We start from the raw sequence: 17,217 nt of genomic DNA, 5'->3' as shown, positions 1-17,217 counted from the left end.
AGGGCAGGTGTTTTCCTGTGCTTACAGTACTTGTAATCAGTTCACCTCAGTGTGTTTCCAACACTTTCTTTCTGAGTTGTTCACACCACAAAAAAAAGAAATGTTTCTGTAATCATGTTTTTAATGACTCAACTGAGGTGTAAAAGCATTCTTACATTCAGGCTATAGAGAAATCATTTGTTTCATTATCCAGTATTATCCATTTCCAGTATTCACAGACATTTTGTGTTTTTTCCTGATGTTTAATAGATTTTCTTCATGATATAATTATTGCAATATTGACTTTTCAGTTCACATTCATCTAAGTGCTGCTTAATGAAAGATTATTAGTTAGTGACTAAATTAAGGAGTACAGCACACACTATTTGTGTTGACTCTGGAGGTTTTTAATTTAGGTAGGTCCTCATTACTCTGCGCTGGAACCCACGTGTATATTTAAACAGGAAGCCTAACCATTTAACACATTCACTCCAAGAATCTCAGTCATGAATACTGAACAATCACAAGCCTCTGTTAAGAATAAGAACTGACAAAGAATTTGAAATATGAGTACACAGTGTCTCTAAGAAAATATTAAATCTAAAACATTTATGTCAACTATGCTTTATGTAGTACAGTATCTGTACATACAGATAACATGTGGCCCTGACCAGGAGTATTATGTTAAACGTTTAATGTTTTAATTAAACAGTGTTTATAGTATATCCATATACATTACAAAGTAGTAAATGAAGATCCATAAAAGCCTATTTTCAATTTAATTAAGAAAATGGGTCATTAAGAGAAGACCAATCGGTAAACCTGTACATTGAAGAAAACATTAATGTTTTTTTGAAGTATTTTCAAATTGAAACCTGTACTCAAACTTTAAATTTCAGAACAAGATGCAAATTTCAATGCAACTAGGGATATGAAGTGGGTCTAAGGACATAAATTATTGGCTGAGCAACACTTTAGATCAACAGGACCTTATCTGTATCCTTTTGTTTGTAATTGCAATCTGTGTTCACAGATTTCCATGAAGTTCAAGGGGTATCCATAGTAGAAGATACTGGATTTACAAAAAAGTAAGTTAATTTCTTTGGTTCCTGAATTATTGCCTATTTATCCTGCGGTAACCCAGATAAAATCCAGGAAAAACCAGCAGTACAATGTTTTGTGTTTGTTTACTTTAGCAGAAAAGGACAGATGCACAAAGGATTCAATGTACAGAACTGCAATATGTACTGTATATGCCATGGCCAGGATTTAGTTTCTAGTGAATCACTACCTGCTACTTAAAATATCTAAATAACTGAAAAATGAAACTGACATACAGTATTCACTCCAGCACACCACTCAATTATTGGTTCCAAACCTTATTTAAAGCATTTCTGCTTAGTTTCGTGTTGTTAATGCACAATGTTTTTCCTTCTTTATTTTACCTAATACTCTCTTTCATATGTCCTCTATGTCCTATTCATTTCCAGTAAATGTATGAACAGAACAAATGGAATTAAGACCCAGGTAATGTATTTAATCTGTCTTCAGCTGTTGCAACACTGATAAAGCTCCGCCACCGTTTCCCCAGATTTTATTTGCAGTTGTGCGTCTCGCCTGGTTGATGTAGCACAAGGGAATTTGTGTGGACGGGGCCAGGGAGTGGGCTAATTCTCCATCCTTCATTCTGCTCAGCTCCTCTCCATCAGGCAGGCCAGCCAGCCATGCGAAAATGAGCTTGGACTGCTGACCTCGCTACAGGCAACAACAAATGCATGTAACTTATGAGGCTAGGTTAAATTGGATAATTAATTGGGAATTAAATGGGAATACATGTGTCGAGGCAAAACAGGGGAAAATAACTACTTACTTCAGTCCTGCAGAGCTAGTCACAAGTGAGAAGAAAGTGTCAAACGAGATCTCAAGAAAAATATTATTTTATTTATTGCTTTGGCAATTAAAACTTATTTTTTGCTCGTGCTTTTTTTAAGCGCCTTCCTGAAAGGATCTAAGTGGCGTGAGGGAATTTTTTTTGTCTAATGTGGCCTCTGCTGGACTTCTTGCTTGGCCAGTTTTGTCCACAGGAAATACTTCCTTAATTTTTAAAAAATATATACGTAGTTTCTGGAATATGGCATCAGGTTTGCTTTGCATAATTCAATGAAAAGCACAGCAGCCTCCTCTGTATTCTTATCTTGTGCCTTATAAATGCATTGGCATTTTTATCATGGGATGCCAAATGAGACCTTTTGCTCAGGTAGTATTCGAAACATGCAGTTCAGTTCATTTTCAGTTTTTTTGTTTAGCATCACCACGATGGCGATTCATAAGAATTTATGCACAGCACAGTTCTGTGATTTTTTTATTCCTTCCTGCATGCTTCATGAGTTTGATTAATTTAGTCTTCAGTTTTGTTTTCGTGGCAGTTTTTACTCCTGGTCTGGAATGGCCAAACCCGTAGAAATTGAATATTGTTTTAGTGCCTGGGGACTGAGGCCAATCTAGTACAGGCATAGTAGGTTTTTCTGACACAGTAACAGAAATTTCTGGTCACTGTACTGCTCAAAATGGGTAGGTGTTTAGTGGGATTTTAACCCAAATCTTTATTCCATTAAAATCTTTGTTATTCCACCTTGTAATTCTCATACTTGAGCTCAGGTTAAATCAGACCTTTGATTCCTCTGCTAATTGCCCAGTCCAGTGCTGTCCATTGGATAGACACATGAAGCTTCTGTCAGACTGAAAACTGAAAGATGAGTTATGGGATTGAACCCTCAGTTTAGTGCTCCGGTGTTTTGACTGAATCTAAGCCCTACCTTCGGTGGCCTCCAGGATCGAGGATCGAGGATCCGAGGATCGAGGATCGAGGAATTAGATCATTTGTTGAACAACAATTGTGCTACTGTACATCACCTGTTCCAAATGCCCAAATTCAGCCAAGATTGTAACTCACCCTCCAGAAATAAAATGATTAAGCAAGCAGACGCAAAAGACCTCTGAAAAGCAAAAAGCCGTTATGAGTTACTCATTTGTGATTTACAGCTGTTTCTGAGAAGAAGATTAAATTGTATCTGAGAGGGTTTATCTTTTTTCATAGTTTTTACATTTTATCCTAAAAATGACTGCATAAAAGCTCATATTTGTCTAAACCTATTCAAAAATATTGGAATACAAAAATAGAAACATTTCTAAGACTAAGACAATATAAACACATTTTGTTTCAGTATTGCTTTGTATTCTATCTCTCTAGTCACTCACATACGTAAATATCACATTATCTGTTGGTTTCCATTTCCTATTATAAAAAACATGTTTATTAAAATGTTTATTACAAGTGTAATGTCATTTATTTTCTTATAGATGGGCTTATTTTCTGAATCTTCCAAAATACATAAGCATAATTTTTGCAGGTATCATGCTTGAACAAAGCAATTTTGTGGAGCACCTGTGAATAGATTTTCTTCTGTTGCTGAACTGAGAATGCAAGATTCTTCCCTAAAGAGTCACCACCTTATCCTTTTAAACCAAGGTCATTTTTCAATATTTTGCACCTGCATCAGATTGTAATGTACTGTAGTTTATACACAGTGCAAGAAGACAATATTACGTTTCTACATCTCAGAAAAGGTAAATCAAGAAAAATAAATTTAAAACAAACTTTAAAGGTACTTTGCCAAATCAATGAATCAAGATTATGTCATTGGTATTAATGCAAGGCCAGTTAGGCTGCAGATTTCATCTGCTAGCTCATCGATTAGTGCAGTGGTGCCCAACTGTAGCTACTGATTGTTTTGAATTGCCAGTGCTAACTGATGACTTGGTTAATCTTGCTAGTTTTGACTTTTATTTAATTTGTTTGGTTGGTCAGTCATGAGTATCAGAAATACCTGACTTTCTATATAATTCTTCAAACAACTTTAGGTACACAGAACCTTACCCAGCCTCTCCTCATCTCTGACTTAACAGCTCTGACTACAGTAGTTGATTAATAATGAAGAGACACCAATGGGAAAGACACTGTGTCAGACAGACATTGACACAATGAGTGTTTTGTTTCCTTGTGTAGAGGTCCAGTTGGTTTCATTTCCGGCACCTGGATGAGGGCAGTTCTGAAACTCAGAAACTGGTCCAGGGTTGATACCCAAGTAACATACAGTACCCAAATAACAAATCCCATTTGACCTTTTGACCTCCAGTGAATTACGTCAGGAACTAATAATGTTCAGGCAATATTTATGTTTTTTTCCTCTTTAGATTCTTTTTAATCTGGTGGTAAAAATTGAACACATTGTTTTAAATGGAGCTGGTCTAAAAGGTGGTCTTTCAACAGGGAAACCATCACATATCATCATAACAAATAATAATGAGAACATTATTAAAAATGGGAATTAGGAGATTGTTAAACACAAACAACACAATTATAGCTCAAAATAGAAACCACTAAGTAATGTAGTTTGGGGTTTAAAACAGATTAATATTGGGTTATAGTATTTTAAAAAACATAATGAGTCATAGAACCTTTCACTTCTTTTTGAAAACTGTTTTACTGAAGAATGGAACATTTCTGTTATTTACCTGCATGTAAAGAATGTTAAGAAAGCACAATATCCACATGACATGTGTGGTTGAATGTTTATTATTAATAACATGGGTCTCAAAGCCAACTCCTGGATGATCTGGTGTCTTCATCTTTTTTTTCTAACCTAAGCTGTTAATCAGATGATTAACTTATTTTTTTTATTAATTAACATTATAACGGAGGTTTATTGAAGTACTTACTGTACAGCTGCCTAGTATGTACATTCACTTTATTTAAGTTCCAGGTACCTATAAAACACCTTGTAACATGATGAAACTTACTAGTTATGTAACTGAGACCAAAAATCTGAAGCTAAGGCATCTAGGAACTGCAGTTGAGACCGCTGTTATAGGGATATATACAGTATAGCTGTTATTTCAAAATGACGATAACAGTAGACAGATCTGTTTAACTACAAGGAAATGATTAGCACTCAAGGGAGTTGTCTCCTTTTTGTTTGTTCTATTTTTTATTTTCGAGTCATGCACTGGGTATGTCTGTTTCCATGCTAAATCATCAGAACAGCTTCAGAGCAAATCTGCCCTCACAAACAGCGTTCACAGCTGTGAGAGACTTCGTCATACCCTGTTTTCGCTAATGTACAATATAGCTGCAACAAATTGTTAACATTTCCTGGAATTCACAGGAAGAATATATCTTTAATTCTTGTTCTGTAAGATCATAATTCCTGTTAACCATATTGTAACGCATACGGCCAACAGGCACTGTGTAAGAGCCGGCTTACCAGAGCGGTGCCGTCACCGCCCTTCCACTTTAGATCTTTCTTTAGCTCACCGGGCTGGGTCCCTGTTGAGTGACGCGGGAGTCCCGGGTTCGAGCCCCCGACGGTGCGGGGCTGACCTAATGCGGCAAGGGCGCTCACCTGAACCCCGTTGCGTTACAATATGCTAGTACAGCTAGTGTACATATTTGCATGTACAGTATGCAAGAGCGGGCAGGTAGGAGTTATGGATCCCGTGCAGGACTCAGGAGAGAGAACACCAATCCAAATCACTAATCAAAATGTACAGTATACCAGGAAGCAAGCAAGAAGGTCGGAAAACGAGAAAAACAACCAAAGAGCAGCAATCCAAAACGCAAAGTCGAAAACGAGGAGCAGGCTAGCAGATCAAATACCGAGTGTAGACGAGTACAGAAATAACGTGCACTTGGGAGCTCTAGGAGAAGCCGCAATTGTGAGCAGGGAAGTGAGGAAAGAGGGGAACTGAACATTTCAGTGAAATAGTGACGGGGGTGAACGGTGATAGGTACATCACTTGCGGGGTGAGCGTTTGTTAAACACGGGACAGAGCGTAACACTGTCTGGAGTTGGCATTCTCAAGCTACATTTTTTACCTGAAGGTGGTGATATACTGTATGAACAGTTTCCTCATTCTTATTTTGGTCCCAATGAGCAAAATCTTAATATTGAAATCAATAATATATAATAATATTCTGTTTAAGTGTTTTTGAACTGTTTGTCTAAAAGGTTTTATTTTATATAAATATAGTATGTACTGGGCTTGGCTTTTGGAGATGGATGCCTGGAAGCCAGCCTACCAGCGAGTCCAGGAGTGGCCTGATGGCGTAGGCTTCACAACGGCGTCCTGACCATCTGGGTTCGGGGCTGGGAATGCCTGGCCTCATTACCCCTTCTATTTTCCGATCCTTCGCCGGATCCCGCTCCGGCTTTTAACTTATGTCATGTCTGTCTTGGATGGATTACCCAGCTCTTGCCTACTCTGGATTACCCTACGGACTCCCTCTGGACTTGGTCACGCCCCCCCGAGCACCAGTGGACCGTCGACACGCCCCCTGTTCTTCTTCCAGCCCCGATCCCAGTCTTCTTTTCCCGTGTTTGTTTACTCCCCTCCGGATTCTGCTGTCTGCAAAGGGTCCTGAAAAACGCCTCGTGACACATTTTCAGAGTACAAACAATTGTAAACAACAAAACTATACAATACATGTGCAGGACACCCAGTTGGATATGAATCAGTGTTTTTTAAAAAATCAATCCGGAAACTGAAGCACTTTGGAAAGGTGATGTGCAACGCTCCCTCAAAAACACTAGGGTTTAATAGCCTTGTCTTTGTTACTTCATTTTGGTACTAAATGAAAAAAGTGCCAAGTTTGTTTTCTCATTAATGAGGTAATAAGGATGTACCCAGGCATATTATGATCACAGATACGCATATGGCACTGGAGAGACTGTGAACAAACTGATACTTCCCACAGGGAAATACAGAACACAGTGTTTCCCATATCATTACACTTCTTTTTAAAAGCACAGTGTGCAGCATTCAAGTTTTCTTTATCTGGAAATGGTGAGCAATTGCAATCTGGAAATGGTGAGCAATTGCAATATGGTAATCTGCAATGTTAATGTAGTTATGAGAAGTAGCTGATTGGCAATATTGGCAATATACACCAAGGCACATGTTACTAGCTGAGTGGACTGGTCTTAAATGAAAAGAGCAGAAAATCTGGTCTGGATTGAAATTTTAAACGTCTTTTAAGTACTGAATCTGGATCTTTTAAGCAGTGCATCGATTCACATTGAATCACGTTCCGTTGTTTGCTGAATCAAACAGAAAAGAATAGCAGGAGAGTCTCTAGGGGATAACTGAAACAGCACAAGTGATTGTTTGCTTTTCCTCTTTCCTTGTTTTGTAAGGGCCAGGGGGAAGCAGGAAAGTGACAGGATCAGGAGTACAGTCTGCTGCATCCTGTCCCCTCACCAGGAAAACAGGGCTGCCGAGTTGGTGCGTAACAATTATCGTTTGCCTTGATTGTTTTGACTGCTGTGGCACTTTATTTATGCTGCTTTTGTAGTCCTTGAGTAGGTTGTCTTGCCAAGTAACATCCTGTGGAACTCAGATGTGATTCTCACATATGCACTATCACCGACCATTTTTGCACAATGCACAGCTGCTGTTAGTGAGACAATATATGGATATTTCATTTTAAGTGCATGAAACAGCACACTTTGCCTGTGGCAGGGTACAGTACATGCCTGAGGAATTCCGTTGAGAATCAATGCAAGATAAGACCATATATCAGTGCACAGCTGTGATACTTAAATTACTTTAGCACTGGGCTAAAGCACTGCCATTGTTGTACTGTATATATGCGCCTGAATGCTCTCGTAACCACAGAGGTTATCTGAGAGCAAATGGACGGTACCAGTGCGATTGAAATAAAGAATGAGACACATTTACACACACACATTAGATTTTTCAAATACAAACTCTTCCAGGGAAGCTTTTTGTTGCGATGGAATTAAAAGCACTTAATAACAAACAGGTGAAAAGAAAAAAGTCACCTGTTTGATTTTAAATGGGGCAAACACATTGCTATTGATAAATAATTTCAGCATTTGGGAAATTGCTTTTTTAACCTCAATAGATTTCAACACCAATTTCTGTTCACATTTCTAATCTTTGAAAAGCAAGAAGTAAAACCTCAAGTTGACAGTGACAAATATATCAAAAATAGCAATAAAGGTTCCTCATACTGTATTTCAATCTGGGAGGTTGGAAAGGTATCATCTTTCTGCTTTTAGCTCATTTATTCTTGGCCAAAAAATAATTTACTTTTTATGTGCTTTCGATAGTTGAAAGTTTATGTCGAATGCACAAGTCCTGATATTTCTTATGTGGGGCATTTGGCAGCACTTTTGAAATGCCTCTATTGAACAAGCTTGGATTAGTAAAATTAGTTTCATCAGCTTCCAAATATTTGAGGATGGAATTTACTAAAATACAAGAAAACTTTCAGTATTGAGCACTGAAAGAAGCTCATCACTCTATATGCATGTACATTTTGAGAAAAATAAAGCATTTAAAATTTGGATATGGATTGAGTGGTATTTTTGGTTTTATTTTAATGATAATTCATGGCTGATCATGATACACTTGAGCTTTGACTGTGATGTTTGGCTGTGAACTAATTCCTTCTTTAGCAAAAGAGGTGATTGGGCATATGTGATGAGTCAATTTCGTTCACCTAACAAATATAAAGCCAGGAAAATCAAGAGAGAAAAACACAGAAAATCAATAGATATGACCTGCTTATCAAGAGAACAATATCTTCTGCCACTGGGAGAATAATAATTGCTTACAATTATATTGCGCTTTTCTGGACACTCCACTCAAAGCGCTTTACAGGTAATGGGGATCCCCTCCACCACCACTAGTGTGCAGCCCCACCTGGATGATGTGATAGCAGCCATAGCGCACCAGTACACCACCAGCACACCAGCTCTCATTGGGGAGGAGAACAGAGGGATGAAGCCAGTTCATAGATGGGGATTATTAGGAGACCATGATTGGTTAAGGCCAATGGGAAATTTGGCCAGGATGTTACACCCCTACTCTTTTTGAGGAACACCTTGAGATTTTTAATGACCACAAAGAGTCAGGACCATGTAACCAGGACGTACAGGTTATATGTGTTGGTTGAATGGACGGCTGGACGAAACGAGTGCAAGGCTACTTGTCATCCGGGGTATTCACTACCAGCAATGTCTAGACCAGCAGGATGTTACAGCCAGACACAATCACCTTTTACCATCAACAATATATGCTCACCAGGCCTGGGAGGATTGCAGTAGACCATTCCAAAACCGCACGAAGCAAGCGTCAGTGTCAGTATTTCAATGAATATAAAGAAAATGAAAGTGATGTTTAATGCGTATGTTCCTCACAAGCTGTTTGAAGTGTTTGAGTCTAGGACAGAGATAATCAGCCCTGGCACTTAGGTTTCATGCCTTGACGGGATTTTGAATTGATTCTTAATTACTTAATTAACCCAATGAGCTGCACAACAGTTAAATAATTAGGGACTAGCTGGAGCTAATGACTCCAACTTGCAATAGCAAAGAATCCAGGTATTAAGGTTGACTGTCCCTCAGAAATTAAGTGTACTGAAAGGATTATAGAGTTTGCGGAGTGTTTAATCAAAATTTGCCTGGACCCCCTTCGCTGAGGACTGATCTCCCGGCCAGGGGACGAGGAGGCTGGGACCCCCTGTGGGGTGAGGGGGGACCCAGGGGCAGCTGCAGAGGGGGAGATGGGGTGGAGGAGGGATGCAAAAAGATGCACAAGAGGGACAGAAGTGGATCACGTAGGAGAGGAAGTGACGTCAGGAGTGATTGCTGATTACATGACGGCCGCGTCTGATTGAACTTGGTTGTTGTCACCACTCCCAAACATTCGTTATAAACTCCATTATGTGAATTAATGTGTGAATAAAATAAAGAGAAATGTCAAGAAATGAGATCAGGCTGGAGTACTTAAGGGACAGTAAGCATAAATCTAAATTGGAAGCTGTTTTCTGTATGTCCCTTAATGAAAGGTCTTCAAGAAACTAATGCCTCTCGTAACAACTTATGGGAATATATAGAATGCATAAACCCTAGATGAAAAAAATCATATAAATAAGCATGAAAACCATCAATAACAGACAAGAAGACAAACAAATTGGCTGGGTGAGAGACATTGTGAAAGCTAAGAAATTAACGTGGGAAACAACATAATGACTGCAGGGATCATTTCACAGAAATTCTGAGGTGACCAAGAAATTCATGCAAATTCATTCAAGATGGCGAGATGAAATTATGAAATCTCCGGGAAGATGTTGGACAAGGATAGTTGAAAATAGCTGTGTAAAATCTCTCTTAAGCAGGCTTTTTAGTCCAATACTGGACGGACAAAGCCAGATGATGATGATATCACTATACTGTAACTCCACATGTCAGCCTGCGCTAGTGTGCTAAGAATGTGGTAAAAGTCTTCAGAATATCTTAAAAACGTGAAAGTCTTTATTAGCTAACCATACAGTGCAAGTTTCTTTGCTCTTTGGCTCAGCTGTGTTTCGAGAAAGTGCCAAATAATGAAGCCATGTAATACAAAATCACAACAGCATAGCACTTTCCATTAAATCAATTGCACAGGCCTGCACAAATCTGTTCAGGCATGTTCTACAACAGAACAGAATACTCCTCTATCGATCTGCACACTGCGCTCCTTGTTGAGGTGTATTATGGATAGTGTTGATGACCTTGTTCTTCACACTTACCTTCAAAACAGGATGTTTTCCCTTACAAAATGTGTTGCCAGTTCTGGGAGTTAAGCTATCTTTGTTTCTGTTACTGTCAGTCATATTATTGGCATAAACAAACAATTATGCAGAATAAAAGACAGAACATTTATAACAGCCTCTAAAAAAACAGATTCTGGAGAACTCTATCAGGTCTATGGCGGAATTTTAATACTGGGTTGAAAGCCACTCAGCAGAGATGTGATGATGACACTTCTTTAGGAAAACAGCAGGTAAACATACTGTACAGTACAAGAAACAAAGGAAAGGGTATAAAAAAATCAAATGTATTTCTAACTGAAAAAAGTTCTGAAGTGAAGAATATTGTGTAGATTATAGATTATATTTTAAATAACAACCAAACACTGTGTGTGTCACAGTTTACTGGTATTAATAGTATTGTTATAAGGGAGGCATTTTAAGAGCCCCAATTCCTTCACATTCATGAGGATTTTTACAAGATGCTTCTCAAAGTGAAATATCAAGCCATCTCTAACAGTTCCCTTAGAGACACGTTTATACATATTCTCAAATAAAGTACAAGTACTTCAATAAAAAGGGAAAATAATCTTTCTAGATAATATTATTCCTCAATACAACAATAAAAAAGTTAATCAAAAATGCAAAAATACAAGAGAATTACATATTGTAATTGGTTTATAATTGCACCTCCCACATCGATGTGTGGTAAGACAGTAAGCAGAGACCGGCTGCCAAAAACATCACACGCAGCTAACCAACAGTATCCTGCACAGAGGGAATTGCTGGTCATTAAAGACTAGTTTTCATGTACACTTGCCAAAACACTATTTATTTTTTCATTCCCCCGTGCTGATGGATCCAGTGATGAAATCTGATGAAAATCTTTGGAAAACAACCTGTTCCTACCCCATTCCTTGGAGCTTTTTCACACCAGCTTTTTGACCAGGTTGCACACATGAGGTTACCACCTGCAAATTCTGCATGTGAGTCACATCTACTTGCTTTCCAGAAGGGAGACTTTAAAACTCCACCCAGCCAAGATTGTGAACTTCTTGCACGTCTTTATAACATGCAGATTTGTGACAAAAATATTTTTACCTGTAATTGCACTAGTAATTAGAGGACGTCTGGTTAGACCTGGTGTTTTTATTCCTGCAGCATTTAACGATTTAAAAATTAGTTTTTTGAAAGACTGTTGAAAGTTGTTTTCGAGCCTGGAGCCTCTTCAGGAGGCAGGGAGCAGGAATGATGTAAGGGGAGCATCTGAAAGAGCTGTGAGAATGGACACAGCAGGCGAGAGACATGTCCATAGGAGAGCAGATCTAGGAGACAAATCCCAGGAGAGGTGTGCAATGATAAATTTGATCATGAGTGGAGAGGTCTGAGAAGACATTAGTCGGTCATTGAGAGCTGATATGTGATGTGATGCCAGTTTGAGGATAATTTTGGCATCCAGTGCCTTGCTCCAGAAAGACTACTGGAATCCCTGCGAAAGGTCACATAATCATGACCAGATGAAAACAAAATGTGTCTCTGAAAGAAAGCTTGATGAAAACTATTGTATTTACAGTACATGAATTATTTTCAGAAAACTACATGAAGTATGCGGTACTGGTTTTACTTGCTCAGGAAATTTCAAACTCTGATGTTTTAATTACAGCAGTCAAGATTAAACTTTAATTGACAACAGAGGCAGAGATTCACAGAACATGTTAAATTATATTCATCTGTTATAGAATTGGCTAAATATGCCTACACACCTCCATTTGCCAGCTGGAACACAGGAATCACAAAAAGTACAAGAAAGGATTTGATCAAAGGTATGCAGAACCATGTTTAACATCTCAAATCTTGGATAAAATGTCAGGCAATATTGCATGACCTCAATGCAGATTGGACTTCATTTTAATATTCCATAGGAAACAGTATAATTAATTAGGGCTTGGGTTCTACTTTTCCAGTACAGGGGAAAGGATGCCACCTGCTGGCCAAACATGACATCAAACAGCTGCCACTAAAAAGGCCTCTGGCCGAACCTTGCTTGGATCTGAAGACTGGTCTACAAGCGGATGTGGTTAATCTGAATTAAACTGAATTTTTACATCCTGAAAAAGAAGATCTGATACATTTGTGAGTCTTATTTCAGTACACGTCATCGACAATTTAAGCAACTTAATCTTCGATTTCAGAAATGCTGTTTTTTGTTTGCGAAGGGGTATCCCTCTTTGGAACATCACCTGTGTTTGTTCCAGACTCAGCGGTAAATTAACGTGGAGTGCGGAGTCGCCTCAAAGTCTTTACATAGCGCAAGAAAAACGGAAAAAGAAAACTATAATTGCTTCTTTCCGTTGGACTGAGTTTTTTCCCCATTTCCTTCATGTTAGTGCAACACACACGTGATAGGAACTTAGCTTGGTCTTGACTTGGGAGTAGCAGCTTCCAGAAGGATCTTTTTAAAAACAATGTTCTACTTGTTTGTGCCAAAGTCCTTGTGGACTGCTGTAAAGCGAACCACTCATTCGAAAACCTGTGACACAGAAGCTTTTTTCAATACCTGTGCGAAGCACCTACTTTGAGGACTTCGATGAGCAGGGAAGGAGTATGTACATTCCATAACCATTATCATTTCCCCACTGCATTGCAGGCCGGTTTCAAGATTAAAATGTTTCATGATCAAATATATTTGCCTTGTGTTTTATTCTATACATGAACACTTTTTTATTCTCTCTTGATGCTAATTACACTCATCTGCTGTTCGTGTGACATTATTTGATGCTTGCTGTTTACTCTTGTGGATTTTGCATTTGATTGTTCTGTGGCTTTTTATTGTACTTATTTTACATTTGCTCTTTAATTTACTGTTTTGACATTATTCAGATCATTGTTCTGTTTTTTCTTTATGGATATGCACTTGTTTATTACCATCTACCTAAAAATAAAATGTAATTTTAAAATTCCCTTTATGTCTTGGTATAAATGAATTAGAAAATTTGTACAATAAGTACAATGTCTCCACCAAGACACATCTAGTAACCTTTAAAGGAGGGCTACAAAACCTTTATGTTCAATGTATCTTCTGAAATGCCATAAACATTAAAGTCTATTGTTGGTGTCAAATAAAAAGTAGTATTTTGTAATTCCTGTTAAGGAACTTTAAGTTCTTTGAATAGTTCGTTTTAGGTTCTGAAAATAGTTTTTGTGCTTGTAATTGAGAAACACTTGCTTTATATAAAGTATTACTCTTCCATTGTACTTTTACACTGTCCTTATTTAATGTAGCACAGTGCTTTGAGGTCATAATCAAATTGATTTTTTTAAATGTTTACATTGATTAAAACACATTAGTACAGTTTTTCTGCATTCATGTTTTAACAGTGATAACTGTTGTACTGAAGGATATATTGCGTGCAGCAGACTTTACTGGAAAAGAGAATTTGTGATTCTCAGGGACAGCAGTGAAACGGTGAAACCCAGTAACGGCAATTGAATAGAAGAATCAAAGTTGTCTGTCCTCTTTTTTTGCAATTGAATAGAAGAATCAAAGTTGTCTGTCCTCTTTTTTTGTAAGGTTTTACCTTGCAGAGTAAAAAAATTGGTGTTGTGATACATAATGGCAATGAACAGAGAGGTCTGGTAAAGCATCACACCAGCTCTGGAGGAGCTGTGGGCAACGTTCTTTGTTGTCAAAGGATATTATTACACGTTTATATGATACGATAGTACTTTGTTGTCTGATTTTTCAGAGCTTTACACACACAGAGACTTACGAAAACATATAAACAGTATGAATAAACATGAGATTACAAATAAAAATAACATTTTATAAAATACATCTGCCCATATTGTACATAGTCATCATAGATCCTTCCTACAGAAATCCACACAGCTACACCATTACCCGTGAGTTTACTCCTTCCACTATCACCTGAGCCCCTGTAATTGCACACTGCCACTTCATTGTGCACATGACCACTGACTGATGATCACGCTGATGGCCTGGTGGACAAGAGGAATTGTATGAGTTGTTTTGTTCTGTAGCAGAAATTCTCCAGTATTCTCACTTTAGTTTTATTGGGTGGTCATTTCTGATGATAAATCAAGTCAACTCCCCCTGTCCTTTGCCTATTTGGCTTTGGCTGTGTCTTGACATGTTTTGATAAAATTTTTTCCTCATTGACACTGGGTGAAACATAATAGTCAGCTGATTTTTAGAAAGGTTTTGACTCAGGGTTGAAGAATCTGTTGTTAACATTTATACAATTAAATTAAATCATCAATTATTCTTTTTGAACTCAATGCATGCGTGTTCATGTACATATATTCATACATGCGTATATGAGAGATATAGGTGGTCATCATCAGATAACATTTAACATTTTTATAACTACCTTAAAGATGTTTAACAAATACACTGTAGAAAAAAAGTTCAGCGTAGTGGACAAAAACCTGAGAAAGTTATTCCTGAGAAAGTTATTTGTTCAGATATAAAGTTATTTGGTGCTATATAAGCTGTAAGTTATAATAAAGTGAAAGGCAAAAAATAAATATTGCATGTGTCTCTCCCAGCAATGATATCAAAATGTTGATACATAGGTTCTCATTTAGTCTTAATCTAAAATAAAGATCTCTTAAATGTTACCGTGCTGTTTTTGTGGTTTTAATAAGAAAATAATAGTGCAAGAAAAACAGTATGCATTCAAAATGATTGTATGGTTATATCTCAGTGATCTGTCAACATCTAACTGGACTGGAAAGGATCCCTTTGCATTAGATTATACAATATGACTGATATACAATAAATCAAAATCAAATACAAAACAACGTTTTGTGTACACTTTCTACACTCTATGTTTAAAGTGCATTCTTGCATCAGTTCTAAGTTATGTAATTGTTTTGCAACATAAACACAGTTGGAAAGAACTGATAGAACAGCCTACATTTGTGTGAAATCTCAAATTGAAGGCCTCAGAACAGAGCAAGTTATTATAAGAAGTCATGCACATCATCCCACAAAGATGTCTAGCCACTTTTCTCTGGATCTGTTCAAAGAAAGTTATATTCTCAGTTTGAAGCACTGACCAGACTTGAATCTCATATTCCAGATGAGGTCTGTTGACTTCGTCGTTAAGCTCTCTTGACCTGCATCCTGTTCCCTTAAATTGATCTTTTTACTCCTTTTCATGACACATGGATAGTCGGATACTCACAATGCCAAATCTTCATGATCTCACAAGATGTTTTATGTTCGTGAGTCAAATTGGACCTGAACACACACTGTGCATTTACCATGCCAAAACCTGATAAAGTATATGGTCTAGCCGTAAAGCAGGGAAAATCACCCTTTCAGGACTCACTGCACGAGATCCCTGATATGGAAGGTGCTGATGATTACCACCTGAAAGTTTTTAAATCTCATAGTTATATAGCAGGAAGCATATATAAAACATATTGTGCTCGAAGCAGAAAAAAATGACTAGGTTATAGCGATGGTAACAGGTTTCTGAAATAGGAAGAGACAAGAGGCTCTGACTATGATAAAGCTCTTTAATCAGGTGCTGGGAAATGAAACTGCCCCAGAGCAGTCCAGGAGCCACTCTCTGCTGCAGACACGAGCACAGAGAACTGGGAGATAAGAGTTTCTCTTGGAAACAATATTGGAAAAGCTGCTCAGGAAGCAGTTTTCTGGGTGAAGGGACAGGGTAGCTAAAGGGGAAGTATAACTGAAAAGGTTGAAAATTGGGAAGCAATCTGAGGGGCAGATTAATTGCTGACCAAGTATTTAACCTTGGACAAGGTCTACAGATAGAAAAAGAAAAAAAACGCCTTGCTTTATCTCTGTAGAACTACAATTGTACAGTTCTGGGAAACTGATTATTAGACACATCGAAATGTTACAGCTAATTTATAGTTGGTAATTATCTTTATCATTGTTTATTCTCAAGTTTGGATTAATATTAATCTTTTAAACTGTAATTTATCAAAAAACATATTTCATAGTTAGGCATTTTATCTTCACCTCATTATTTAAATAAATAATTTACAGAACTATGTATTGACATAAAAGGATTATTTCCAGTTAGCACTTTTCTAAACTGAACAGTCTTTCACAGTTATTTCATAGCTATCATCGTATGCTAAAGGACTAGTCTGGTTAATTCAGACATGTTTTGCGCTTTATGGATGGTAAAACTTAAAAAATTGAAGAAATAAAAACACTGGAACAAAACTTGAAAGGAAAAGAAAAGAGAGAAATACTGTATATCACCATATTCCTGAAAATAGAAGACATCAATACGTGTAGGCTGAGCACAGTGGAGAGATAAAATCTGTTGCACAGACCCAGGATCCTTGACACACACTCTTCCTTAACAACAGCAAAACACACCTCTGCGTTCTGAACTGTGTCAGCTTCACGTATCAGCATGTGTGACTACGATGGCTTGCAGGAGTCAGGGTGTAGCATGGAGCTGGGTGAAGGCTTTCGGTGTTCAAGGGGGCAAAACCGGGTAAGATCAGCACATCTTTGGGATGGACCACAGTAGCGGGTATTGCCCAATACATACACCTTGAATTTGTCC

Source organism: Lepisosteus oculatus, chromosome 6 (assembly GCF_040954835.1).
Source record: "Lepisosteus oculatus isolate fLepOcu1 chromosome 6, fLepOcu1.hap2, whole genome shotgun sequence".
Classification (NCBI taxonomy): Eukaryota; Metazoa; Chordata; class Actinopteri; order Semionotiformes; family Lepisosteidae; genus Lepisosteus; species Lepisosteus oculatus.
This window is presented reverse-complemented; position numbering follows the sequence as displayed.